Source organism: Panthera onca, chromosome B3 (genome assembly GCF_046562875.1).
Source record: "Panthera onca isolate mPanOnc1 chromosome B3, mPanOnc1 haplotype 2, whole genome shotgun sequence".
Classification (NCBI taxonomy): domain Eukaryota; kingdom Metazoa; phylum Chordata; class Mammalia; order Carnivora; family Felidae; genus Panthera; species Panthera onca.
The window spans coordinates 82433969-82461751 of NC_138344.1; the positions used below are offsets into that span (position 1 = coordinate 82433969).

The following is a 27783-nucleotide window of genomic DNA, read 5'->3' on the forward strand; positions in this document are numbered from 1 at the left end:
GCAAGAAAATCTCGGCAAAATACATTGCACAGGTGCTACGCATCTTAGGGATTTGAAAGGTGTGTTATGTATAAATTAGCTGTCACTTTTTTTCAATCCTGTAATGGAATGATGAGTTGTAATTTGCATAATCCTTTAAGAAGTCAAATTATACTGTCATGTAGCAGACTTAACATGCTAGCTAAGATTTCAGAGCTTTGCAGCTAATTACTATGTACCTTACAGGACAGTTAAATTGAAGTTGAGTCCTCTGCCTTTGCTGCCATTTGCTTTGTCCATTACTTAACAGAATCTGCACTGTTGGTAATGAGGTGTTGTTACTATCACTGAAGTAAACACTCTGCTCTGGGAAGGAAAGGCATTTTAATGTATCGTAGCTTGACTTGTGTTGCTTTTGCTGAGAAGGAAGTTTTTGTTTTGTTTTGTTTTTTTTAACAATAATCTAAATTGGAGTCTTCCAAAAAGCTTAACACTTAGGCTTTCCATAAAAGTTGTGGAATACTGATTGAAGCAACAGTAACCATTAATTACTTAAGTTATTTTGTAGAAAATATAAAATAAGGTAAACAGTTACCCTGAAGGCGTTAGACTTTCCGGATAGACTTTGCAAATATACTTCAGTGTGTTTTTTGTCTTCAAACTCTCAACTTCTTTTGTAGTGGAGTTCTGTTATTGAAAAAAAAATACCCTTTTTCCTTAAAAATCCTTTTTTGAATACAAACTGGTGAGTTCTACTTTCATTTACTCCTCTGATTGGTTGTACAGCATTTTCTTTCATGGTTTCCATTTTATAATCAGCAAATTCTGGAGGCAGTGAAGACTGCTCTCTAAAGGGGACGTAAAATGGATACTGGATGGAGCTGGGATTCTTCCCTGTATCTTTGCTACTTATTTCTCTCTGGCTTCTTGATATTCTGTTGTCTCGATAGCATTATTCTTTTCATCAGAATTGGTTTCATTATAATGCTAAATTGTTACTGATTATTTTCAAAAAAATTCTTGTTATCTGTGAGTCATTCTTATTATGGCTCTTGGTGGTCAGGTTCCTGTAATTTGCTCGTGGTTTTGTGGCTTTGTTGTGATTCATGGATACTTTGAAAAAGCCTTTTGCTGCGTAAGAAGGGGGTTCTTTACGGACCATCTGAAAGCAGCAGTTGACTGTTGACCATTCAAGTAATTGGAGGCCAACAGCCAACTGTTGTTTATTTGTAATTAAGCCAATTTCACGTGTCTGAAATTACTATCAGGTTAGGGGCGGAGGCTTGTCAGTTTAAAGTTGGGAGCCTGGATGAGGTCTCCAGGAATTCAGCCCACAGAAAGGTTACCCTTCTTACTGTAGGTATTATCTCAAGACCTGGCTTTTTTTTTTTTTTTATATATATAAAGAATTTGTGTTATTTGTAGTCAAGGTAGACACAGTAGGCAGCACAGCTGTGACTGCCAGGGAAAGTCACTAGGGGGATATTCATAACAAGGAAATATTGGCAAATAAATGATGAAGAAGGGGAGGAAATCTCCAAGATGTTAAATTGGAGCACTGTCACTGAGATGATTAATGGTGTTGTGTATTTTAGTGAAGACGCTTATCTGGATTGTCTTGAAACTATAGTGTACATTTAATAGCACCTATAAAAAAGCATGTGGTGCATGAACACATTGAAGAGAAAAGTCCATGGATTCAGCTTTCATTTTCCTGAGTGAGTATTTTCTGCAACTCAGTCTTTGGTTTCTGGTTATTAGAAAGCTGGTCTTAGTGTATGTTATATAGTAGAAGTATGTATATTTTATATAATAATAATTGGCATTATATAGCTCCTTTTCCAACAGGACTGGAAATGTTCTTTTTTTGTGAAAAAGATGGGTACCTTTTCAACACTCTTGAATATTATCAATAATAGGGAAATGACGATTGTTCGGATTTGCCTCGTCTTCCTGGGTAAATGGGCAGGTTGGTCACAGGGCCACAGAGGATGAAGGACCAAATTTTCATCAATGATGGGGTCGGTACAGGTTTCTTAAAAAGTTCTCTGTCCATTTCGGGTGAAGGGGGGGTTGTCGTGGAAGGGAGTCTAGCTTTCACTTGTAAGCCATGACTATCCTGATTCTATGTAATGAATTATCACTTGCTTTGAAGGATCTTTTGTCACTGATGGCAGGTGCATCTTTAGACACTTATTTAACCTTATTGGGCCTCAGTAATTACTACTAGACATCAGGATAGATGTAGACTAATGACCTATAATTGTGTCTTCAAGCTTAGTCTATTTCAGCACTGTTTTTCAATTTTGGGACCTCTACCCAAATGGTGGGGTACGAATCCAATTTAGTGGGTCAAGTTAAGAATGAAGAAAAGGACAAGAATCGAGAGTTTTAGTGCATTCCATATTTGAGAGTGTGTTTTATCTTGAGAGGCTTCTGTTTTTGTTTTATGTGTTTAAGTATACATCACATGTGTGTGTGCATGGGGTGGGCCCTGAGGTGAAACATCTCTTAATAAGTGTTTTTTATCTAAAAACTGATGGAAAGCTTCTGCAGTACAGTTGGTAGACAAATGTATAAATATAATAATGTACGGGTATTATGTCCTTACGTGCTCAGGATACAGCAGGTTATAAATAAAGAAATGGTTGGTGATGTGAAAAGGGTTCGGGAATGAAAAGGCTGTACTATTTGGTCCCTCCTATCAGAATGTGTTAGTGCCGACTTGCATGGGCCCATGAGAATCCATTGTATGTACATATTTCCCATTCTGTGATCCCTGACCTCATGTTAGTAACTGGAAATTGGGCAAAGTATTTGCACTATGGAAATTGGAAAATACTGCAAATTGGGTGCCCTTCTGTCTGCAACTAGTTGTTAAATATTTACCGGAACATCACTGTTCTTAATCCTTCCCACTGTAATTCTATTGTTTTATAAACTGTGAATTTGCTTCTATTTTAACAGAGGTTTGACTTGAATATTACTGGGAATTATTAAAGTAAATAATTTGAATTATCTTAAAGTACATAGGAATAGAAAATGGTGATTAACTCAAAATGTCTATAATTAAGAATTTTAAAATAATGGCAGTTATCCTAACTTCTTACATTAAGTGCTCATGACGTGGCCAACTGAAAACTTAAAATTGTAATTGGTGATAATGAATTTTTTGGCAAAGGGTAGGAATACAAGATTTTCAAAAACACCATAGTGTTGGGGCAAATTTTGACAAAACTTAAGCACTTTGGTAAGTTCTGAAACTTATAGAACCCATGCCCTTGGCTCCATTTTAAGCTGTCTTTAAGTTTGTAATCCTATTTCTGGATTTTAGTGAATTCATCTGTAAAATAGTTGGTTTGACTGGGAGATGGAACAGTTCTTTCCAATTAAAACAATTGTCTTGTTTCCTGTTTCCCCACAAAGAAATAAAAGCAGTATGGAGGGTCTGAGAAAAGACCAGACATCGCCTCCATAGTAACTATGATAACTTTAAACTTGTAAATGAAGGCAAGAAAATGTTTGAGTTGGAAAGGAAATTGTCATGGACATGAGAGGAGTTTTACACAAAATACGGTGGAAATCACCTGTGTTAATAGGTGAATGCAAGAGAAGGAAACTAGAAAGGAACTGAGAAAGGACTTCATAGCCTCCAAGGTGGACAGAGTTTGGCCGTGTGGTTTGACACGACCGTAGCTGTGTGTAAGAACAACTGTTTGACTAAAATTTCGAGAAGACTGCGTCTGGGGAGACGGGAGCTCAAGTGACTAATGTTCCTTGAGCACATGCCAAACTGTTGTGACTGCGTCTGCAGTACCCATTGTAAACAAAGGGCTTTAACCCAGGGTTCTTAGTCTCCAAGTGCAGCCAAGATTGAGAAGGTTTGTCACTGATGAGACCAACTATAGAGCGGTCACCGAAAGAAGCCATTGGCAAAATGGTGAGGTTTGTCTGTTTTCTGCCTCTGCATCCAAGCCCTTTTACCTCTGAAATTCATTCCACCTGGATACCTGGTTCATGTCTCATGCCCAGGCCCTTCCCCACAGGCATTTTTGTTTGTACCCTTCCTTGCAGATCAGGTGTTGTTAATTGATAATGTTGCTCTTCTCAGGACCCTTTGCATTTTAATAAGCACCTTGCAGTGAAAGAATTCGAGCAAAAAGGGAGTTGCTCTCCACTGGAATAATTGCAGATACCATGAGAGGATCGGAGAGATTAATTTCAGGCTAGAAGGTGATGTTTTCTTCCTTTCTTGATGAGACACTCAGAACGAGGGCATTCTCCTGCTCAGGGTAGCGTTAAGGCTGGCTTTGGCCAAGAGGCATGGGTTTGGAAATGGGGAAAATCCAGACTCAAGAGAGAAGGAATTATCAAGGTCCAGAAGAGGAGAATGAGTGAAGAAGGAACTCACCAGTCACTATCAGCTATGTTGTGCCAGACAGAGTGCTAACCACTTGCACATGTTATCCCAATTAAGGAGAACAAGACCGGTTCCTTGTCAGGCAGACTGCTGGGGGGGGGGGGGGGGGTGGGGGGGTGGATAGGTGGTCACCTGTGTTGATGGGGAGGGAAAGGTCAAGGAAGCTCTAGAAGCAGCAGCAGCAGCAGCAAATTGTTTTGATTGTTTAACCTGATTGATTGATGGCAATTAGACAGCCCCCATCCACTTCCCCCCCACCCCCACCCCCCGACCCCCGCCCCTCCCCCCCAGCCATTGGAATAATTTATGCCAGTTGTGTTTGGATCAGTAAATAACAAAGAATTGAGGAAAGAGAAATCTACAGTGAACTTCATAAAGAGGTCTAATAGAATCTGCATGTTAAACAGACATTGAACTTTGTAGCAAGAGCTGCTTCAAGCCTTTAAAAATCCAAATGAATTCTGAATTCCACATCATGCCTTTTAGACCTCAGCATGGTTTCTGGTGCTTTCTCCCAGTTAATTTTAACATCACACCAATGATTTGGCCTGTAAATGACTTGAAGTGGTGTGTCTGAGGAAACTGGATGGTGTATTATTTAGGGCTAATGCCAGAGTAGCTTAAAAATGAGCTAATTTATTCATTCCTTTAACTATATTTTGATCGTCATCCATGGGTCAGGTGCTGTTCTGCATAAAGTGACTTAGAGGTGACTAAGAAAACCTCTGCCCTGCAGAAGCCTAGAAAACTGATGGGAACTAGTAATTGGGATTCTGTGTAAGAGGTGTCTTGAGTGAGAAGTAAAAAGTACAGAAGTGGTGCCACGAAAGGGTCATCCTTTAATAGTGGAGGTGAGCCCTGGGATCTTCATGGTGGAAGGGATTTTGATTTGGGGGAGAGGTGCTTGAGCTAGTGATTGGGGCTAAAAGGTGGGTATTTATGGTGCACTGAGTTGCAAATGATGTTCCTCAGGAGTTGAGGGAAGGGGAAGGGTGACAGGAGTTGAGGTTGGAGAAGAAGGGGAAGCAGAGGCATTAGGGTGGACTGCCATCTGGTGAGAGCCTTGGAGGAGTTTTCAGGAAAGGAAGGATGGGACAAGGACTGCAAGTCCGAGGACGGCTCTGGAAGTGGCTCAGACTTGAGACAGGAAATGTGGGAGAGTGGCCCACCTGGTCAGCCTGTCCTCTGAGGTTAGAAACGGAGTTCATGTGGTTTTCATGGAGAGTGGGCAGTGGTGCTGTGTTTGTTAGTTTGAAGTTATTTTTAACTTACAAACATCTTGCAGGACTCCAACAGTATGAAGTCCAGTTCAGAACCTGTCTACAAATTAATTGCTTTTCCTGGCTTGAGGTGCTCCATATTTTTTTGTATTTTTTTTAATGTTTATTTTTGAGAGTATGAGTGGGGGAGGGGCAGAGGTGGGGGCAGGGGACAGTATCGGAAGCAGGCTCTGCACCAACAGCAGAGAGCTTGATGGGGGCTCGAACTCAGGAACCATGGGATCATGACCTCAGCTGAAGTCAGATGCTCAGCTGACTGAGCCATCCAGGTGCCCTGAGGTGCTCCATATTTTGTAACTCAAAATAGAGTGGCAGAGAGTAAAAATGGACAGGCACAGGAAGCATCATTTAAAATGAAAGAATATTAATTGGCTTTACCAGAGTGCGTATTTTCATTAGGAGAGAAGTGCCTGCCTAGATTTTTAAAAATAATTGGTTACTGACACACCTGTGATATGTAGGAGACTCCACCCCCCCCCCCCAACCCCCTGCCCAAACCTGAGAAGAGAAGGCAAAGGTCAAGGTGAGAGGAATAGAGCTACAATGAACCTTTTGTAGGCATGCTGTTGAACTACAGTGTTCTGAATCACTAACGGTTGTTTCAGAGAGACAGGGAGACTAATGTGCTTGTGCCCAGATCTTAAAAATAATACAGCAAACTTAGTTGTACATAAACGGTGGTTTTAATAAATTTTCACCTTAACAGCTTATTCTGTGTGTTGAGTGTGTTCTGTATAGATGTGTCTGGAGTGAATTTTTGGACTCAGTTTATGCACAAGAGTGGAAGAAAGAGGCTTTAATTTTTGTGAGCAAAGTATTTAAGAGATCCAGAAGTCCAGGGGTGCCTACATGGCTCAGTCCATTAAGCATCTGACTCTTGGTATCAGGGTCATGAGTTCAAACTCCACATTTGGCCTGAAATCTACTTAAAAAACAAAACAAAACAAAAAAAAAGAAAAAAAGAGATCCACAGGTCCATGCAGTAATATTGATTCATTGATAGAGGTGGTTAAACCATCTGGAGATGGATCTGAGTTTGATCCTCTCCTCGTAATTATTAGAACTGGGACCGTAGCTAAGTTACTTAACTCTTAGAACTTCTGTCTTCTCAAGTCTGAAATGGGGATAAAAATGAAAGTTGTCTCAGCTCTTCGGAGAATCAGTGGGCTAATGGCTTGACCGTTTTTAATATTTATAGTAAGCTTGGGTACTAGGTATGATTATTACTACCATTTTACAGATGACGGGGTCTTAAAGGGCTGGAACAACTCACTCAAGGTGAAGAAGGTAGGATAGGGTGAAATGTGATTTAGGATCAGCAGCCACATGTGCTCCCCCACCCCATTCCCTTGCCTGTTTTTGTACATAAAGTTTTACTAAGACATGACCATACCCATCCACTTACGTGTTGTCTGTGACTGCTTTTGTGTTTTAATAACAGAGTTGAGTAGAGACTGGGACCAAATCACCTACCAAGTCTCAAATGTTTACTGTGTGGCCCTTTACAGAAAATAGTTGACCCCTGCATTGGACCTCAGTCTGTTAGACTATAGAGTCTAGGGTCCACACCACAAAAAAACTTCGTATGATGCTTGGCATATAATAAGTGTGCACTGAATGAGTATCACTTTGTTCCTTATCTAACTTAGGGTACAGCTGTTCATACCAAGGAACTCATGTTGGCAAAATGGAAACAGTAAACATTCTACTTCCAGTAGGAGAAGCCATTATGTCTGTGGAAATAGTGAATTACTAGAGGAACACTTTGTGAATTTTGTGTTCTAGCTTCGACTTACTACTATGTTTTATATAATGAAGAAAGAATTTATTTCTTCATAGCATTCAAAGTATAATATGTCATTGAAGGGAATAATTGTGAACTTGAGTGAATATTCAGAATCTGTTAAATTAACCTCATACCCAAGGAAATTTCATGTTCTTGAGAAATGTCAGAATATTTTTGTTTATGAAAACTGCATAAAAATAGTGTAGAAATGCCACTTGTGGTATTATGACCTGTTGATCAAAAATAGGTATAAGCAGTGTGTCTAGAGCATGAAAAAATGAAAAGGGTTTATCCCTTTTAATGAAAAGGTTTAAAATTGTCCTACTTTTTCTAATAGTCTTCCTCACAAGAAGGGGAGGAGATGATGGTTTCAACTTGACCCTGCTCCATTTTATTTCCATGCATTTGTCTGTTACGGATTCTGGGAGCTCCTTGTCCTCTGCTCAGTAAATGCCCTCGGGTTTGTGTTACTGTGGAGCTTACAGAGCACACCATGTGTCCAGTCAAATTGTATTGAGGGGATAATCTTGGAATTTGCTTTGACTAAGCCCAGGGCCGTGGCTCTGTGTTGATGAATGGGAGATTCCTTCATTGGGTTCATGGTTTTCTCTTGGAATAGCTCTTGTTTGAATAAAATTGCAATACCTTTTTTATCCTGGAACATCTGGAAAGTGCAGATAAATAGAAAGGAGAATGTGAATGTCTTTCGTAATGGTACCATCCACAGACAGCCACTGTTAACAACTTGGTGTGGATCACTATACAGAACTGTATGTTGATACACATGTCATCTTGGATACATTTGTATCTACATACATGAGCGTTTTTCTTGGGTATTCCTCCCGAGATTGTCTCAGCTGGGAAACTTCTGGGGCCAAGTATTCTAATTTGTCCACAAAGAGCTTATCTAAGGGAAGCTGAAAGCTGTATATGTTCACCTTCCACATAGAAACCATGTTCTGTAGGGATCTCCTTTCATGACTTTTTTTTTCCGGTTGTAGTTTGTATCTCCCTGCTGAACGTGTATCACTTTATTGTTGGGGGAATTGAAATTGTTTTTCTTGGGGGGAAGACACACACACTGGAGAACTCCAGCAAGAGCTAGTGATGTTAGTGGCATTAATGACAGATTTTTAGCAGAAAAATCTTTCCCTACCACCTAATTTTTTTAAAAATCAAGTTTGCAAAGCTATTTGTAAGTTACAGGATGAAGCTAATGGTGAGAAGGGTGTGCAGTGGGTTATAGTAACAAGGCCTTTTAAGATCAGAACATGTACATGGATGAGAAGTAACTGCTGGGTGCTGAGGTGGAGTTTTCTGGTCATTTATCAACTCCTTTTCTCACATGCTACATCTCCTGCATCATTCTCTAAAGTACTTATAAACAAGAGCTCTATTTACTTTGTAGAGCATTGAGATATTTTGATCTAGTTTTCAAAGCAGAGCGAAGTCTGGGTCCTGGGAGGATTTTGGTTCAATGACCAGCATGTAAGGAAATCATTTTTAGGTTATTTCTCCCTTGTCAAACTTGAGACCTTTGTGATTCACTTAGTAGTGTGAGGGTTCTTTGGAATTGACCGCTTGAGATTTATGTGATTAAGTAGACCATCACTGCATCTTATTTAAAACCTAATTGCCCTTCCCTCTCTCCCAGTCCAGTATATAGAATCTCTGTAATAAATACGAAAAGCAGTAGTAATGATATACAGAGCCTCACTCTTAGCCTTTTTCTTAGTTGGTACCAGTTGAAGAGAGTTCTGTTTCTTTTTTCTTTTAAAAAATTTTTTTCATTATTATGTTTGAGAGCGAGAGAGCAAGAGAGCGAGAGAGAGAGAGCGAGTAGGGGAGGGGCAGAGAGAGAGGGAGATACAGAATCCGAAACTAGGCTCCAGGATCTGAGCTGTGGGCACAGAGCCCGACACAGGGCTTGAACCCACGAGCGTGAAATCATGATCTGAGTAGAAGTCGGTCACTTAACCGACTGAGCCACCCAGGTGCCCCAAGGAGAGTCCTGTTTCCTTCACAAGCAGCTGTCATCAATAGAATTTCAACCAACCTAGGCTTTCATAACAGCATCATTTTCTTGACCACTGCCTGTCAGGGGTCCTCCGTGTGAATCACAGCCAATTGCATGTCTTGGCCTTGAAACCAGGAGGTACCTGGTCGTCTTCTTGATGATTCTCCTCTACCATTTTTAACTCCACTAAGAAAGCTGTTTTAGGAGTACAATTGACTGTATGGGTCAGTCAGGAACGAAGCCTCCTCTCTAATGTATTGTAGACACCAGCTGGATTTTCTGGAGAAGAACACATTTACAGAAACTACAGGAAGGTCTTGGCTCACTTCCAGGGAAGGAGTATGCTTTTCTAGGGACTACCTAATTATAATAGCTGATTCTCATCCCCCTGGAGAAATTCATCAGGTGTCTTAAGTCTTAATAACTATGAAAGCAGTGACCTTCATGTCACGGTGTTTTTACAGGGAGAGGTTTGGAGACCCATTCAGTAGGGAGGAGTGTGGAGGGTAGGGGGATTTCTCGAGCGCTTGTAAAATTGAGGATCAATAAATTCATCTGATGGCAAGATTGTTTACCCTCTTTGCTCAGTGCTGTTTTTAGGAGCTAGTAACAAATTTATGAGGGTGGTAGGAATAAAGAAAGCTGACTTTTTAAAAAAAATTTATTGTACTTGAGTAATGTCTTGGGGGAAGGCAAGACTAGAAAACTTAAATTATGGGCCAGCAGATTTTAAGTAGAATACATTTTTACAAGGATCTAGTGGCAAGTTGGGTTGACTGGCACTACATGGATCTTTATTGGCTCTCTTAAGGAGAAGTTTGCCAGACACAAACGATTGGCTCTGAGCTATAGAGAAAAAAGGGAATGAATACAGCTGCTTTTATTCTTCCATCCACAGGAAATACTCATGGATGCTGAGGTTTTACATTATGGGGCAAAACTGGTCCTTATGGGGACAACAGAAATTTGAGCTCTTGACCATGAAGTTTGGGTCCAACTTTACCATTCGTGTTTCTGTGTTGGCTGGTTTTCCATATGCAGTGAGATAGATGAGGCTGAAGTTGGCACACCAATTGTGGTGTTCTTCGGCCTCTAGACATTGCTATAATTGACCTCCACATCCGTACTGGAAGATAGGTAGGTGTAATACACTCATTTGCCATGTGAGAAGATGAAGGCTCAGAGATTACGCAGGTTGTCCAACTGACACAACTAATAAGGTTTAATCTGGTAACTATTTAGAGCAGACCAGTGCAGTGTGGCCCAGCAGTTTATCCACTTTCAACTGGATAATGTGGCCCCTTGGAGCAGGAGGATACTTGACCTCAAAAAAACAAAAACAAAAACAACCAAAACCAAAAACACAACCCTCCACCTTCTGTTCAACGGTAGTCTATTGAAATCTATTTCTGTAAAAAAAAAATAAATAAATAAAATAAAAAATAAGACCCTGAGAAACTGAAAGCCTTCCCTAAAGAGGTGGGTACGTTTATTATATTTGAACGCTAGTTATTTAGTGTCCTTTATATGCAAACCCAGTTGTGTCTGCCCTTTAGAAATTTCATCTGTCCTTACACTGCAGTTATCCTAAAAGTGGATGAATCTCCAGTCCTACCTCTTTGCCAACTCGAGTTTTAGATTTCCAAACTACTTGAGGTTTCTGCTTGTGATTTGCTTTACATCAACTGCCACATGTAACGACCAACAAATTTGCAAGCACTTCAAAGAAAATTCCCAATTAATCCTTAAGGCAACCCAGTGAATTGTTTTATCTCTATTTTTTTTTTATCGAAAAACCCAACAAACAAAAAACCTTTGGATCTTAGAGCTTTAATGATGTGAAGGCTCTTCCCCCCCAGCTGCCGTGTGATGTGGCCCACCTGCAGAGTGACCCTTCCTCCTCCCCCATTCTGAAGCTCTTTGCTGGACTGCGCAGCTGTGCCCCCAGAACAGAGCTCCGTATCTTACCTAGAATGATCTCGTACGCTGCCCTTCTTTTGCTTCATCTTAATTTCTCTAGTCATTTGGGCTTGCTATTGGACTCCTCTTCCATTCTGCCTCTCTTGTCAAATACCCTGTTCGTAGCATGATTTCTTTTGTAAAGACTTACCTTCTATTCTCATCTCCCTGACCTGAGTTATTATTTTATGCCTAGATTGTTACAGTCTACTGTTTAGTCTTGTCTCCTATCTCCTTCAGTTTAAGTAAAATGCTGCAGGCCCACTGTATACAAAATGCCATGCAAGGGAATACAAAAATATCTTTCTGGGCTACCCTGTAGCTACCAGATTAAAATATTTGTGACATGGTTCCTAGCTCAAAGTCATCAGCAGTTCATTCTTAGGGCACGGTGTTGGCAATCTTAGCTTCGTGTTCAAGACCCTCTAGTCTTGATCTGGGCTGCCCCCCATCTATCCCCAACCAAGATACCCCTCAATGGAAGCTCTCTCTGCTTCTATCTGTGAAACGTGTTCACTTACTCTTGTTAGGCACAACACACACTGCCTCTTGGCTTTAGCTTTATCCCCAGGGTTTCTCTCGTGTCTTAATTCAACATATAGATGGGGTACCTTTAAATAACCAGGAACTATTGGGGCGCTTGGGTGGCTCAGTCAGTTAAGCGTCTGACTTTGGCTCAGGTCAAGATCTCATGGTTCCTGAGTTCGAGCCCTGCATCAGGCTCTGTGCTGGCAGCATGGAGCCTGGAGCTTGCTTCAGATCCTATGTCTCCCCCTCTCTCTCTCTGCCCCTTCACCACTCATGCTTTATCTCCCTGTGTCTCTGTGTCAAAAAAAAAAAAACAAAACAACATTTAAAAATTAAAAAAAAAAATTTAACCAGGACAATTGTGTGGGATATATAGTGAACTAAGACTGAAATCTCAGCTGTGAAAGTTAGAGGGCATTGGAGACAGGCAGTAAACAGCAGAAGTTACAAACAAAACAAATCGTGTTGTCTGTTCTGTGGCAGTAGTTGTGCGCAACAAAAACAGAGAAGGGTAAGAGGGAATTAGGACTGTTGGGATGCACCCAATGTTTATAGCAACAGTATCAACAATAGCCAATTTATGGAAAGAGCCCAAATGTCTATTGACGGATGAATGGATAAAAAAAGTGGCATAAATATACAATGGAATATTATTTGGCCATCAAAAAGAGTGAAATCTTGCCATTTGCAATGACATGGATGGAGCTAGAGTGTATTATGCTAAGCGAAATAAGTCAGGGCAGAGGAGAGCTAATACCATATGATTTCACTCGTGGAATCTAAGAAAACAGGTGAACCTAGGGAAAAGGGGAAAAGAAAGGAAAGCAAACCATAAGAGACTCGTAAAGAGAACAAACTGAGGATTGCAGGAGAGAGATGGGTGGAGGATGGGCTAAATGGGTGAGGGGCATTAAGGAGAACACTTGTGATGGGCATTGGGTGTTGTTTGTAAGTGATGAGTCGCTAAATTCTATACCTGAAACCAATTTTACCACATATGTTAACTAACAATTGCAATAAAACTTGGGAAAAAAAGTGCTGGGTGGAGATGGGTCAGTTAGGGTTTCATGTAGGTACAGCCCCATTTAAAAAGATGACATTTGAGTAAACACTCCTAGGAAGTGAGCGAGTTAGGCATCCAGATAGCAGCAGGGGAAATAGTCCAGGCAGAGGGAGCACCTGCCAGAAAGGCTCTGAAGCTGAAGAGGTTTTGCTGCTTACAAAGAATGCTGGGGGGGCTCGTGCAGTGGGTGGGAATGAATAGGGACTGCAGCTGGAGATTGAGGAGAGAGGCCAGCACACAGAACCCTGGCAGGCCAGGCTTTTAGTCCACTTGAAATGGGGTCATGAGAGGATGTTTGACGTGAGGAGCAATGGAGTCTGAACGAAGTTTTCGAATGATTCTGGCTGCTAGTTGAGTACATGCTTCAGGGGGACGTGGGTGGAAGCAGAGAGCCTAATTCCGAGACTGCTATGGTCAGGACAGTGGTTGGTTGACACTCAGGGTTTGGAAGTGGCAATGGTGAGAAGAATTCGGATTGCGATGTATTCTGAAGAAAGAGCCAACAGGATTTCCTGATGGAGTGGATTGAGAGGGGATATGAAAGAGAGAGAAGAAAGTCAATATTAAACCTGAGATTCAATTCTAATGCATCGTTTACTCTGTATCACACGTGTGGTGGCATTCAATGGTATGTATGCAAATAAATACCTGTTAGGAACTCGTAAACTGAAAGAGGAGGCAGGTCATAAACTTACAAGTAAAAGGATAAAACCGTGTCTGTGGATGGATATCTTAATAAGATTGCAAGTTCCTTAAGATAGTGATTCATTTATCACTCCACAAACCTTTTTAAGGTTCTTACTCGAGTCCAGTGGTTGTCTCACCTTCTCAACAGTGCTAAATGGAATTAGAGGCAACTTCAGTGCAGTGGGTAAGTACACAGGCTCTAATGGAGAGTGAGGTACTCAAACCTTGGTTGAGTCATTTATTTGCTGAGGGAGCTTGAACAAGTGACATAAACTCTCTGTTCCCTATGTTTTTCCTCTGGGACTTGGTAATAATCTCTCTCATAGGGTTTATTGCAGGAGTAAATGCCCCAATACATGTAAAGTACTTATAATAATGCCTGGCATATACTAAATGTTCAGATAGTATTTATCATTCCTAAGTGAGCATTTAGGAAAAATTAGGTAAAAGAGGATTACCATTTTGAGGAACTGTCCTTCCTTAAACCCATGTTCAAAACCTGCCAAGCTGAATGGATAATAAATGTGAAGAATAAGATCTCCTAGTAAGCCTTGCTTTCTAACAGATAGTACAAATAACCGGAGAGGATTGCGTTACGATCAGTCCGATACCTGCCTCTCTTTAGAGGTGGATATGGAGGCTGGTCAGCATCCCCTCCGGGTACGTTTGATTGACAGACTGGCAACCAGTATTTAAATACCTAACACATAAAAAGATCAGTGCTTTCTTATTATTTTGTAGCTTAAAATGTTGAATGTGTATTAAAATGAGAAAAATAATTTTCAGAACAGATATGACTTTCCTAGTACATAAAAGCAAGGAGATCACATCAAGAAGGGATTATTATTTTTTTGCCCCAATACAGGAAATTACTATTTTTCCCTCCATGTTTATATTTTGATACCTAATATCTCCTTTCTTTTCTTTCTTCTTCTTCTTCTTTTTTTTCTTTTTTCTTTTTTTTATTTCTCACGTGGTGGTCTTCCTTTCATCCCTGTTACTCTCTGCAACTAATTGGGCCTCCAAGTTCAGGAAGTAGCAGTGTGTTTTTTACCTTGGAACTCATGCAGACATCTTTAGTGTCAGAGGTGGTTTGAAGAGCAGCTTAATTCTGCTTTCATTGTGCCCGGTACTTCAGTGAGGCACTCAGGTTCTGTTTGAGCTCGGTATTTCTGATCCCATTCTATACATTGTAGATGGCGATGCAGACAGTGGCTGTCAATGAGTAACAGGTAAATATTGAACAGGGAAGCCCTTTTGATTAACTTTGTGGATCATTATTTGAAAGTAGCTTGCAGTCAGAACAGCTCCATCACTCATGATCATAGCACATGGCATGGAGGTCAGAGCATCACGCTGCTGGTTGGAAAGCTGAGGTTGCATTCTTTGTTATGTACCTGGTCCTGCATTCATGGAGTGCTTGAGTAGGCACAACTCTCCAGTGAGCAAAATGGGGAGGATTTAGCACAGTAGGAACACAAGGATATTATGATAAAGCACGGAATAGTCCAGATAGACTTTGTGCTATGTAGATATAGATACATTAAAGCACATTGACACTTTTTTGAACTTTAAATTTTGAAGCTTGACTTTTTATACAGATTCAGAAATTGTTGAATATGGAATCTAGACCATTATGGCAGGCTGAAAGTGAACTTTTGGTTTTGCTAGTTGACGCCAAAAAGTAATTTGAACGTTTCTTTACTTCTCAAAATTTAGTTGATATCACCTAATGGGCAAAGCTGCTCTCATGACAGATTTACTCAGAAGATTGTTCAGTAATCGATTGCCTGTTCAGTGATTCTGATCTAGCTGTTGAACCTCATGGTATATTAATGATTTATCACCGCTTGAAACAATACCATTATCATTATTAATATTTTTGAGCTCCCACCAAAGAATATTCATGCTACTTGGTAAAAAGACATAGCTATTTTTACTCAATCCTATCTATCTGCTCTCAAAATTTGGGGTCAACACTAACATGGTCATTAAAAGAGAGACCACAATTAGTTTGTTCACACATCTTCAGGAAAGCCCTAATTCAGTGGTCAAACAGGCCAGTCTAAAATGTTTTCAGAAGGCTACCATTTTCTAGTAATTCTTTGAATTGAGTCTTTGAATCATGTCCAGCTATGTAAGTATTCAGAAAACTAAGATCATTAAAACGACCAATGACAACAATGCAAATGTATCTCCTTCTTACCCTTATTCTAGAGCAGTAGTTAAAAGTAGGCGTTTTATGACATTTTAAATGTATAATCCGGCATTTTAAATTTGCTTCATTAAATGGATTAATGCCCCTGTTACTTACTGTTTAACATGTATGAACCACAAAAGTGACAATGTATGTAAACTAGAAGATAATTTTATTCTGAAAATCCTTTGAATAAGAAGTACAATATAAAGTGGTTATGCTAACTGGAAATGTAAACTGCATGTTATCACATTTCTGAGGAAGGGGTTCTATGTTGGTATCATTAAAAGTATTTTAATTCTGATTTTATTATTCAAGATTTTATTTTTAACTTCTCTCTTCACCCAACGTGGGACTCGAATGTACAACCCTGATGAAGAGTTGTATGCTGTACTGACTGAGCCAGCCAAGTGCCCCTCCATTCTTCTTGTCAATAAACCATGGAAAATATTAATATTCTTGCTCTTTAACTGTACTGTTTTGGACTGGTTGAGGGTCCCTGTCTTCCCACCTCCCAACCTCTGCCTCAGAAAGGAAAGAACTTAAAATTTCATGTAGAAAATAGCTTTAGTTAGGCAAGTATTATTTACAAAGTAATGTGATAGAAATCATGTCTTATATTTTTGAAATCTAAATAAACTTATCACGTACATGCAAAATACACGATAAATTAAAAATCGAACTTAAAATATGTGCTATTTCTTGGCAACAGAAGTACAGTGCATGCCTGTGCTGTTGAGAGAGAAGTAATATGTTACTGTATCTGTCTTTTTCTCCAGGGTACCCAGGATCTAATTTGGTTAGGTTCCCAGTGAATATGTGGTAGGTGGTCCCATCCTAACCACCACAAAACTAGAAAATTCAGTTCTAAACAAAGATTTGTAATAGCAGGGGATGCTGTGGGTCAGGGAAGAATTGGCATGGCCATGTGGAAATGTGTGCACATGGCATGGTTATCTAGCATAGCCAGGACTTTTAGGCCTTTCGTTTCCTTGAAATTAATAGGTAGCTCATTCAACATTTAGTCTTTGTCTTTCTGGGGCAGGAAACGTGGCACATACTAATTTGTGTAGACTTGTGACACATACTATAAGGGAAAATACATACAAAGAAAAAATGTATATATAAATACATGTCTTTGAATATTAAAAATTTCCTAATCTCTACAACTTGGAAATTTTTATGTTTATATCCCAAAAGGAGATAGAATGTATTAGATAAGAATTAAATGATGGTGACATCGTTACTGGCTTTTAATTCCTTTTTAATTATTAGAAAACTTGGTAATGTTTGGGGAAAATGGAATATATTGGGCTAGGATGTGGTGGCTTTGAAAGTTAATTGGTTCCATCCAAAAAAAAGTATTTATCCTCTTTTTGTGAAAAACTGTAGACATTACCTAATCTCAAGGAAGTTTCAGGCCATCGGGGAATCTAAGATAGATGATTCGCTGATTTGACAATTACTGAATACCTACTAAGTGACAGGCATTGTTCTAGGCCCTAGGTATTCTGTGGTAAACAGGACATCTGAAGTTGCTACAGCATAGAGTTTATACTCTACTGCGAAGGGCAGAAAATACGGAGAGGAATGTATAATCTTAAAAAAGGTAGTGCTCTATAGTAGGAAAGAAATGAAATCGGGGCAAGGAGATGGAACATGTCAAGTGCTTTTGTAAGCAGACAAGGCATGCCAAGTACCTTAAGAATGATGTAAATGTTTCTGTTCTCTGCAGGTATGGACAACCAAGTCCATTTATGGCTGTAGTGAATCGGGGAACTCTTGTTGGGGTAGATGGAACTTAGGCTGGCCCTTGATGGATGGGAATGAATAAGCCATGTTTGTATCTGACAGAGGATGGAAATAAGAGTTTCTATTAAAGACTGACTAGAAATAAGGGGTAAGACTGATGGGACCTTGAAGATAGAAACTTGGGTTTGATATTTTATATGGTTTTGGTATACTGAAGAGTAGAAAAATCTCACCTACTCCACTACCTTTGCATTTGCATGGAGTGGATAAGAAACAGAGGCCATCTGGCAGGCTTTGGGGATAATCAAAAAATGAGAAGACGATACAGATTTTCTATTTCCACAGGCATGGACTATTTCAAGGTTTATTTGAGGGCTACTGTGTGAATATGGGGTTGAGTGGAGGGATCATGTGATTTCCTGACTCCAGGTGTTTTGCAGACCTGAAAGTTTGAGAGTCCCTGTTCAAGGTCCAATATGCTGGCTGTCATCTACATGATGACCTACATTCTTCAACAGGATTCACTCAGGAGATACTTATTAAAACTAAATGTATTGGCAGTGCACCAAGAGGAACTCATGAGATGAGAAACATTTGGGGGCATGAATAGACAACCCAGAATAGTTGGATTATATAGGAGATTAATTATATAAGAAATGTCCTCCATTTAATTTATATTTGACTGTATAAGAAACAAATATATGTTAAGATTCTAGGATAGGAGTGGGTAACATAAACTAGTGATCAGCAAATAATGACCTTCAGCTCTGTTAGTTGGTAAATACTAGTGGTAAATCAAGATGCCAGTCAAAAATGGAACAGGTGCATGTTGCAGAGGACAATGCAGGAATGACCTATCATTTCTTAAGCCTCAGTCAATACCCAAGAAGGACTGTATATACATGTTTGCTAATGGCACAAGTAACTTATGTGATGATTATTAACTTTTTGACAGCCACCATATTGAGGGGAGGTTTGCATACATACTTCTGATCTGTTGTGAACTTCAAAATTCACACCCTTAGTGATTCATACCTCAATATAGGTAAACAATTAGAGATGGGAAAAAATCCCATGTAATCATAATTTCCTTAGAATTTATACTGGAAATACTTTTTGCCTCAGTAGGTAGGCCTCTGTTGAGATGTTCTATCGTGCAAGACAAGGGTTTTCACCTTTTAAATCCTAAGCGTACATTAATTATTGCAACACTAGAATTTCAGAGCTCCATTGTTATAGAATTTTGACAGTAGTTCTTGTGCACTGGTTTTTGTAGGAATTTTTAACTATTTTAAGATTTTGTGTACTTAATGCTACAGATGATAGTTGATTGCTACAAGTATCTGGACTACCAGGATCTTCATGTTCAGATGACTTTTTAAAATTTTATTTATTTTGAGAGAGTGAGAGAAAGCATGAGCAAATGGAGCAGGGTGGGGCAGAGAGAGAATCTCAAGCTGGCTCTGTGCTGTCAGCCCAGAGCCCTGCATGAGGCTTGATCCCACGACCCTGAATCATGACCTGAACAGAAATCCAAGAGTCAGACACTTGAGTGACTGAGCCACCCAGGTGCCCCTATGTGTTCAGATGACTTTGAAGAATATGAGCATGAATATCCTGTACGGGAAGCTGACTCTTTCATTAGCATATGTTAAGCAACTTAGTGTGCATCATTTTGAAACCTTTTAATTCCTTTTTTTGGAGATCCTATTTTCTTTTTTAAGTTCATAGATCTGGTTATATCATTAAAGGTCGCCACGTCCTTTGTTTGAGGCTGTGTGCTTGCTATCTTCTCTGTCTCCTTAACTCAGCTCATGAAGCTGATTTCACCTGGTAGAACCAGTGAACTCCTTTCTCCTGGTTGAACCTACCACGGTCTCTTGGTCCACCTGCCTGTCATGGCAGGGGGCCAGGGCACTCTTTGTGAACAGATGCAGATACTAGCTTCTCTTTGTGAACAGATGCAGAACTTCAACTTTAATGTTAAACATTGGCCTCTGAGCTGGCACAAAGGGAGAAGTACAACACTAAGTTAACTTAACTCAAAATACTTGTTTTAGGGAGGCATTTATTGAATGTTAATTGATAATTCAGTATATCTTCAATAAACTGTATTTGCACAGTCCGTAAGAATCTGTATTTTGTTTAAGTCCTAACATTTTAAGATTTGGTTGTTTACTTTAATTGGTAGAAGTAGATTGAGTTGTTAAATTCAGTTTTTAAATTGTTCATAATTCTATGTGTTTGTTTCTGTAACAATAAGAATTGGTCCTTAAAAATCCTCAGCCAGTGAAACAAGCACTTTCTTGGTAAGTAATAAACATTTTCACTTTTTCTGCGATAATTGCTCCCTTAGACTTGAAATGTCATTAGTTAAAAACAAAAACCTGTGACCTTGTTTATCACCTCTCCCTCAGTCCTCCCTAAAAAGCTCTCTGTAATCCCTAAAAACCTAAAACACAAGGGTCTTTGTCTTTTATCATCACACAATTTAAAATGAATAGAGCGGTTGGTAAGCAAAAATGAGACCCTACATTGCCAGGCAAAAAGTACAGATTTGTAGAGTTTCATGAAGTAGTTCATGGGAAATCTGCATTAGCAAGTAGAGAGCCCCTGTGCTGAAAAGCCACTTGGATCCCTTGAGCTGGAGAATTTTCTTTTCCCATAGGTACCATGTTAGCAATTACATCAAGAAGAGTACAGACTTGTTGTTAGTTGAAAAATGGAGATGGGAATCATTTACCATGTTATTTTATGGTATTTGTTAACAATATTTACCTTCCTAAATTGATTCAGCATAATCCTTACTGTGGCTCTCCTTCATTTCTGGAAGACATATAGATAATGTGGTACTTTTATAAAGCCTTACATGGCACTGAAAAACCGATTTTTGCTTGAGCTCAGCAGAGCAGTAAGATTATATTAACATAGACTTTGGAACATTTGAGTTCCCATAGGGTGCAGAGTGTGTCTGATATGACAAGACTTGCCTTCAACAGTTGTTTTAACAAGATATCCTTCATATACAATATACTGAGCTGAAAGGCATAACTGAGTAATGTTAGCAAGAAACACTGTTGGCAAAATTCTTGACTTTCATCTTTATCTGATTAATCCAGAGCAGTATTACTTACAAAAAAAAGTGTTTTCAACTGAATATAAATGACAGATATTTATTTCCTAAATGTCTATAACTTTACAAGAACTATTTTTGGTGTGTGTGTGTGTGTGTGTGTGTGTGTCCCCCCCCCCGCCCCCCAAGGAAAGTTCTTATACATGCATTTCAGTGTACCAACAGAGCTATCCAGGACTTTGGATGTCTAGTATAAAAAGGCTTGTTGCTGTTCATTCATGAAATAACCATTTGTGAGCACCTAGTAAGTGTGAAACACTAGAAGATACAACAGCAGGTGAAGAAGGCAAGGGTGTGAGGTCTTTCAGTAGTGAAATTTATGCAGGTAAGAAGCAAATGGACTAATGACAGAATATATAAGACGGGAATAAGTGTCATAGGGAGGACAATAAATAGAATATGGGTTCATGAGTCCCAGAGATGGGCGTGGGGTTTGCAATTTTAAATAGGGGTGGCCAGAAAAGGGTTCACTGTGAAGGTGACAAATGAACAAAATTGGGAAGGAGATGCTGGAGCAAGCTGTGTGTGTACCCTTGATCGATCATTTGGGAATATATTCGTCTGGGTCAGCTGACTGCATTGCTGATGATCACGGTGTCCAGGGATGCTTTTATGGCCTGTATTTAAATGTTCTCTCTGATCCCTTACTTTCTATTTTATTTTGTTCTACTTTTTTTACAGGAAAAAATGTGTTATAGAGAGCATTGAGCTCATTGGATAAAAGGTGCTGGGATTTTTTAAAAAGCAAGCATAAATCAAGCTTCCATAAAAATCTCAAATTACACCTTATCAAGTTGTTTTTTGTAAATGTTTAAAAGTGTAAAAGAAAGCTTTTCCACTCTAAAAATGGTATTTTTACTAATTTACTAATTAACACTTTCTTCCGCTTAGCACTTTGAAGATCTGATTTAATGACAGTTTCTAGTACTTAAATAGTGTTTTAAAGTGAATCTGTGTTGGGTGGTTCAAAAACATTGCAGTGAATTTTTTGCCCCTTTTGGCTTCTGTTTATAGGAAATACATCAACTATTTTCACTTCCAGAATCGTCACTGAAAATACATGTAGTTCTGTTACTTGGATGATGGAATTATGACTAATCGGGGAAATATTAGATGCACATTTGCTTTACAATCCCAAGGATAGACCTTATTGAACACTCTTTCCTTAGTAATGTGCACATAGTTCTGATTTGGATCTGGGCTTACAAATAAAATGAAAGAAGCACCACTTCTCTGCATTCAGAGTTGGGAGACTGTGTTGAAATTTGTTCCCCAAATACTGACAGATCTCTCCTCTGAAGAGGTGCCTATGTTGGTATCTATGGTAATGGTTAATCAATTTAGAGTCATTTGGTAAAGTGCCAGCTAGTGTCCTACCAAAAACTAAAACCATGTGAATGATTTCCAAAAACGAGAGAAAATCAGATAAAAAGCAGAGTAGTTACGTTTTTATCAGAAGTTTTCTGTTGGAAAGAATCAACCCTTTAGTAACACAATATGATGTAATAATATTAAGTCTATTTATATTTAAGATGAGGTGGAAGAAATTCTTGTAGAGCAAACTCATGTTTCCCAGTGTTGTTTCCATGCCGGTGGAAGTTACACAGAAATAGGGAGAAATAATTCCTCGTTGACTCAAACGTGCAGTGTCCTATTTCTTTGGTTTCTCAAATAAGTAAAATTTGGAGAAAATACTATTTTTAGAGTTAGAATTTCTTAGAGTTTAAATACATTGAATATCAGAAAATAATTGGTAATTACTTAAACCAATATTTCTAATCTTAGGAGATCTCTGGAAGTACATTCCCAAATAAAAATGAGTAACTGCTCTTTCATTGGTAATATCTGCCTTCTTGGTGGCTTTCAAGCTCCAATTTGCCTGTGCTCGTAATTATGCACGCACATTCAGAAACACAGTACTTGGAGACACTTTAGATTGTTTTCTTCACCCATTGTGGGGTTATTTACAGGACTGTTCTTCACTGACTGGAGATATCGCTATTTATACAGAAAATACTTTCCACTGATTACCATGGTTTTTTCCCTCCAAAGCAGAATGGTCTCTCTCTCTCATGTATACCTGATGTGTACATAAATTTTCAAGGTTGACTACCTGGAATCCTCAAACTGTGATTTTTTTTTTTTTCTTACACTGAATTCTTCCAATGTGTCCAGTACTTTTGAGGAATAAAGATTTATAAAGTTTTAAAAATGTTTCTCATGTACCAGAAAGCTATATACAGTGTTTCTGGGGAGACTAGGTATGAGATCAGTGTTTTTCTCTGGGCACATACATCAGTCTGATGTTTCTTTAGATGAATAAAGAAAACCTCAGATATATTGGTGGCTATATATAGTTGAGAAATAAGTAGTAGAAATTAAGGGAATAGGTAGGCAATTAAGTGTTAGAGTGAGCATCACCACTGGTTAGAATAGTGATGATTAGAGGAGAGTAAAAACCAGGAAAGTTAGAGAAAGTCTTGATAGGAAAAAAAAAAAATAATGAAACTTGAGTTCACCTCAGAGGCTTTGGGGGTTGTAGTAAACAGTTGAGGTGAGAGAGACTCATGGACAAGAATTTTGAGGCAAAACTGGGCGCAGCATGTTTGTAATCTAAGGGGACCTGGGAAGCCATAGGAGGTGGTTGCCTGAGAACTGAGTGGCATCCCAGCAGAAGCTTGTAAGATCTGAGAGACTGTAAGTAGGGAACCCATCAGGAGGCTATACACATCTTTAGAAGCGTGGTTTTCCTGGTTACCCTTTACTTTAGTTCTCTCCTGAAAATGGCTTACCAAAGGAAATGTTACTTGGCTTTTTTACCTGCTTTTGCTCTCTGAATCCTGTTTCCCAAGGTCTTTTCACAGGATGTTACTAGGTGTTCCTTGAAAAATGGGTGGTCTTGGGGCGCCTGGGTGGCTCAGTTGGTTGAGCGTCCGACTTCGGCTCAGGTCATGATCTCATGGTCTGTGAGTTCCAGCCCCGCGTCGGGCTCTGTGCTGACGGCTCAGAGCCTGGAGCCTGTTTCAGATTCTGTGTCTCCCTCTCTCTCTGCCCCTCCCCCGTTCATGCTCTGTCTTTCTCTGTCTCAAAAATAAATAAACGTTAAAAAAAAATAAAAAAAAAAAAGAAAAATGGGTGGTCTTTAGCAAACACTGCCTTAAACAAAGATAGCAGGTTTCGGGTGCATAACTAATGAGCTGATGCCCATTGTGAAATTACTGGAGGGGAACTGTGTCCTTTAACATTTTCCCCAATACATTTGTCCATAGATGGTTTTTATCCTAAAGCACTGCCATCCACTGGACTAGTGTTCCTTCGAACACACTCCGGAAGTAGTGGATGAGAAATCAGTACTGTCATTTTGTAGCTTTTAAAATAGGGGTGCTTGGGTGGCTCAGTTGAGGTAAGTATCCGGCTCTTGATTTTTGTGGAGGTCATGATCTCACAGCTCGTGAGATTGAGCCCCGTGTGGGGTTCTGTGTTAGCAGTGAGGAGCCTGCTTGGGATTCTCTCTTTGCCCCTCCCCTGGTGCTCTCTCTGTCTCTCTCAAAATAAATAAACTTAAAAAAACACTTTTGAAATAAAAACACAAAGCAGTCAACGTAGACCTATAGAATTTAAATACCTACCAGTTTGAGAGGAAAAGAGGCCAACTTGTTTCCAGCTTATTCTCAAGTACTAGAGTGAATGTGAGCCGATCAGCTGCCAAGCAGAAGGAGCTGTTCCAACTCTAATTTTAACATGCCACCTTGCATGGCTGTAGGAGTGGTTCCCACATACTTCAAAGAGATTATTTTGTATAAATAGAGACTTTTCCTACTTAACCAAGTGGGAAAGAACCATCATTAGGACTCCCCGCCACCCCGCCCCCATCCCCACCAACCTGCAGCCTTACAGCCCATTTGTATGGCTTCTGTACTCGCCATCACTGGACAGCACTTAGCTAGCTCACTGCGAAGGGTAACCACTTCTCTGCAGCTCTGGGTGTCCATGAGTCAATTTGTATTGAACCACTTTGTGTGACAATCCTTGGGGTATACTTGTATATTTTGGGTTATTTTGGTGCTAGCAAAGTGGAATGCTCTGGAGGGCAAAGTTAACATTGTTACCTTAGGCTGATTTATAGGACTTTTTCCTGGAAGGCCGAACTTGCAATGATTTCTCTTTAAAAATTTATTAAAAGATCAATTGTCCCCAATGAGTGGTCATGCCAGTAAGAAATAAGCACTGTTAAAGCATCCATGGAAAGGAGAATTGTGTTATAAATACAGTGAATCGCATCAAATGGCTGGTTTGTGGATGGCTCAAGAGAATTGAGGTGAGCCCAGTGGGAGCTAGGACACAATCCTGATAGAAACTGTAAAAATGCTTGGATCTCCTTGTATTCTGTGAAATAATCATACTGATGAGAAAATCTTGATCTGCATGCTATAAACTAAGGGAAGACCTAGTTTATAACTAATTTACAGAAGGGAGACCTAGCAGAGAGGGAAGGCACAGAAGGCTGGAGTTGGTTTTAAACAGGAATGGCTACTGTGATGCTAGAAGTCCATTTAGACATTTTTTTTCTTTAATTTAGATTTTCTGAAGCCTCTGTGGAAGTATGGTTGGAAAAAAAGTTGCAGACCCTGTCGAGTTTCTTCTTGTTTTCTTATTTTACTATAGTATATTCTACCTCTAGTGTTTCATTGTGTTGATTTGATGCTGCTCTTGTAAGTTTGAGGTGGTACAAGGTAAAAGACTGAAATGAGTTGTATTTGTCAAAATTCCAGCACTTACCAATAGACTTCAAACAAACACTTGATTAAGAAATGACTCCTTGCGGGGTGCCTGGGTGGCTCAGTCGGTTGAGCATCCGACTTTGGCTCAGGTCATGATCTCGAGATTCATGGGTTCGAGCCCCGCATCGGGCTGTGTGGTGACAGCTCAGAGCCTGGAGCCGGCTTCAGATTCTGTGTCTTCCTCTGTCTCTGCCCCTCCCCTGCTCATGCTCTGTCATTCTCTCTGTCTCAAAAATAAAGACGAACGTTAAAAAAAAAAAATTGGCTCCTTGGCGTAGGCCGTGTCAACCAGTGGTTAGACACCTCAGCTTTGGGGCTGAAGCGGGTTTAAAATCTCAGCTCTGCCCTTCCCTGACTTTCTGACTTAGGGCTTGTTGCTGAGCTTTTCAGCCTGTGTTCTCCTTGATAGAAATCCAAGTAATAATGCTTACCTTGTAGAGTGTTTTGAGGTTTAAATGCCTTGGTGTGTGCAAGTGTTAAAACACTTAGCAGGAGAAATGGCATTTAATACTGTGAATAATAACGGCTACAATTTACAAAGTAACTTTGCTTTCACTTGTCTATAGCAGAGAGGAAGATGAATTCTTTATGCATTTATGAGGGTGGAGGTAATAAAATGTGGCCTTTACAATTAGGTGCCCAAATCACTGAAGATCCAAAAGGAACTGGCGAGAAGTAGTTTTATTTTGGCAGCTTTAGTTGCTAATTCTCTAGCTTTCCCCACTAGGCTTAATATGCCATAAACTTACTTCCATATAGAAATGTTGCCTCTGGAGAAGGGAGTAGTGGAGCTCTCTTTTACATCCAGAGGAAATAGTAGAGGAAGAAGTAGAGGAAGAAGCAGGTGGTAGTTTAAACACACTCTATTCTATAGTTTAATTCAAAGTCACAACATTTTTTAATCTAGTATTCATCCTCTCATGGAGAGGAAGTTGCCATGTCTGGGATGGAGGAACCTCGTAGAGATTTTCTGACGAATCTTCAGTTTTACTCTATAGTCAGTGCATTCCTGAGCACAGAATCCCACCGGACTCCTCAATGTGGAGAGATGCTATGGGGACCCCAGGGATTCTGTCTCCTCTCTCTACCTGCAGCAATTAAGCGAGGAATCCATACTCTCCTAGAAAACCACTGAGAGTCCTTAAGGACTAGAGTTAATACTGTCCTTCCCTTGAGGTGATATAGTCACATCATCAGAAACAATAATTGCATTCATTTCCAAATGTAGGAGATGATAGTAGCTCTATTGAATTGACTTGAACCACTTTTAATGCCATCAATGCCTCCATCAGCTTTGAGCAAGTACTGTCCCTAATGTTGGATGTATTTATAGTGCCTGTAACTGAGACAGCCTCAGAATTTTTTCTACCTTGTAAGTTTGAATTTGTATTAAACAGATAGGGGGGATTAAGTGTGTAAATCTCCTGGTTTAATAAGAATTTGCCTGAGGTCAGGTAGTCGTTTGGGCAGCACACAGACTAGAATTTCCCTGAGGTCAGTATAAAAGAAGGCATGCATATGATTGGGGGGTACCATTTTCCCCCAACGGTTAAACAGTTGAACTAATTCAAGAAGACCTCAGTTTAGAAATGGGTTGCATTCTATGAATTAGGAACTTAGTGGTATGGAATCCTAAAAGCATTTTTCCTGAAAAAAGTGTCCACCTGTTGGAGGGTAGGCTAGCCAAAAAAAATTCTCCATCTTCTCTACCCCGAGTCTTTGGCAAGGAAGTCCTGAGATCCTCTGTCCAAGCCATGAAATAGGCAAGAAGAGAGGTGGGCAGGAAACAGGGGAAGCCGTTGAGTATAGACAGGGAACATCCAGTCTTATGGTAGTAAAGTGGATGGTGGAAATGAAGAAGGGTATCAAATTCAGTGGAAACCATATTTTCTCACATAAGATTGTGAACAGTTAGTACTGGAGAGCCTAGTGTTGATTTCTTGGGAAAATCCCTATCCATACAGTGATAGGAAAATACAACAGTGATCTTGATGGTGATGGCTTTAGCATAACATATGAAGAGTGTTTGACACCAGGATGTTTCAGTAGTGAAGCTAAAGGTTGCTGCATCCAGAAAGGTCTTGTAGTTGCTCTGTACCTAATTTTTCTATAACTTTCTTAATTTTGAAAAGTACAAACACATAAATATGAAAATTATCTTGTGTTGCCTTTTCTTACCTGTTTCTTTGGTACCAAGTCCT

The 27783-nt window shown here is 39.7% G+C and overlaps 1 protein-coding gene across 8 annotated transcripts in view; it reads left to right on the top strand.

Moving 5' to 3' along the window:
- NPAS3 (neuronal PAS domain protein 3) overlaps positions 1-27783 on the top strand; it is an 858324-nt gene that overhangs the window by 110961 nt on the left and 719580 nt on the right. The window lies entirely within an intron of this gene.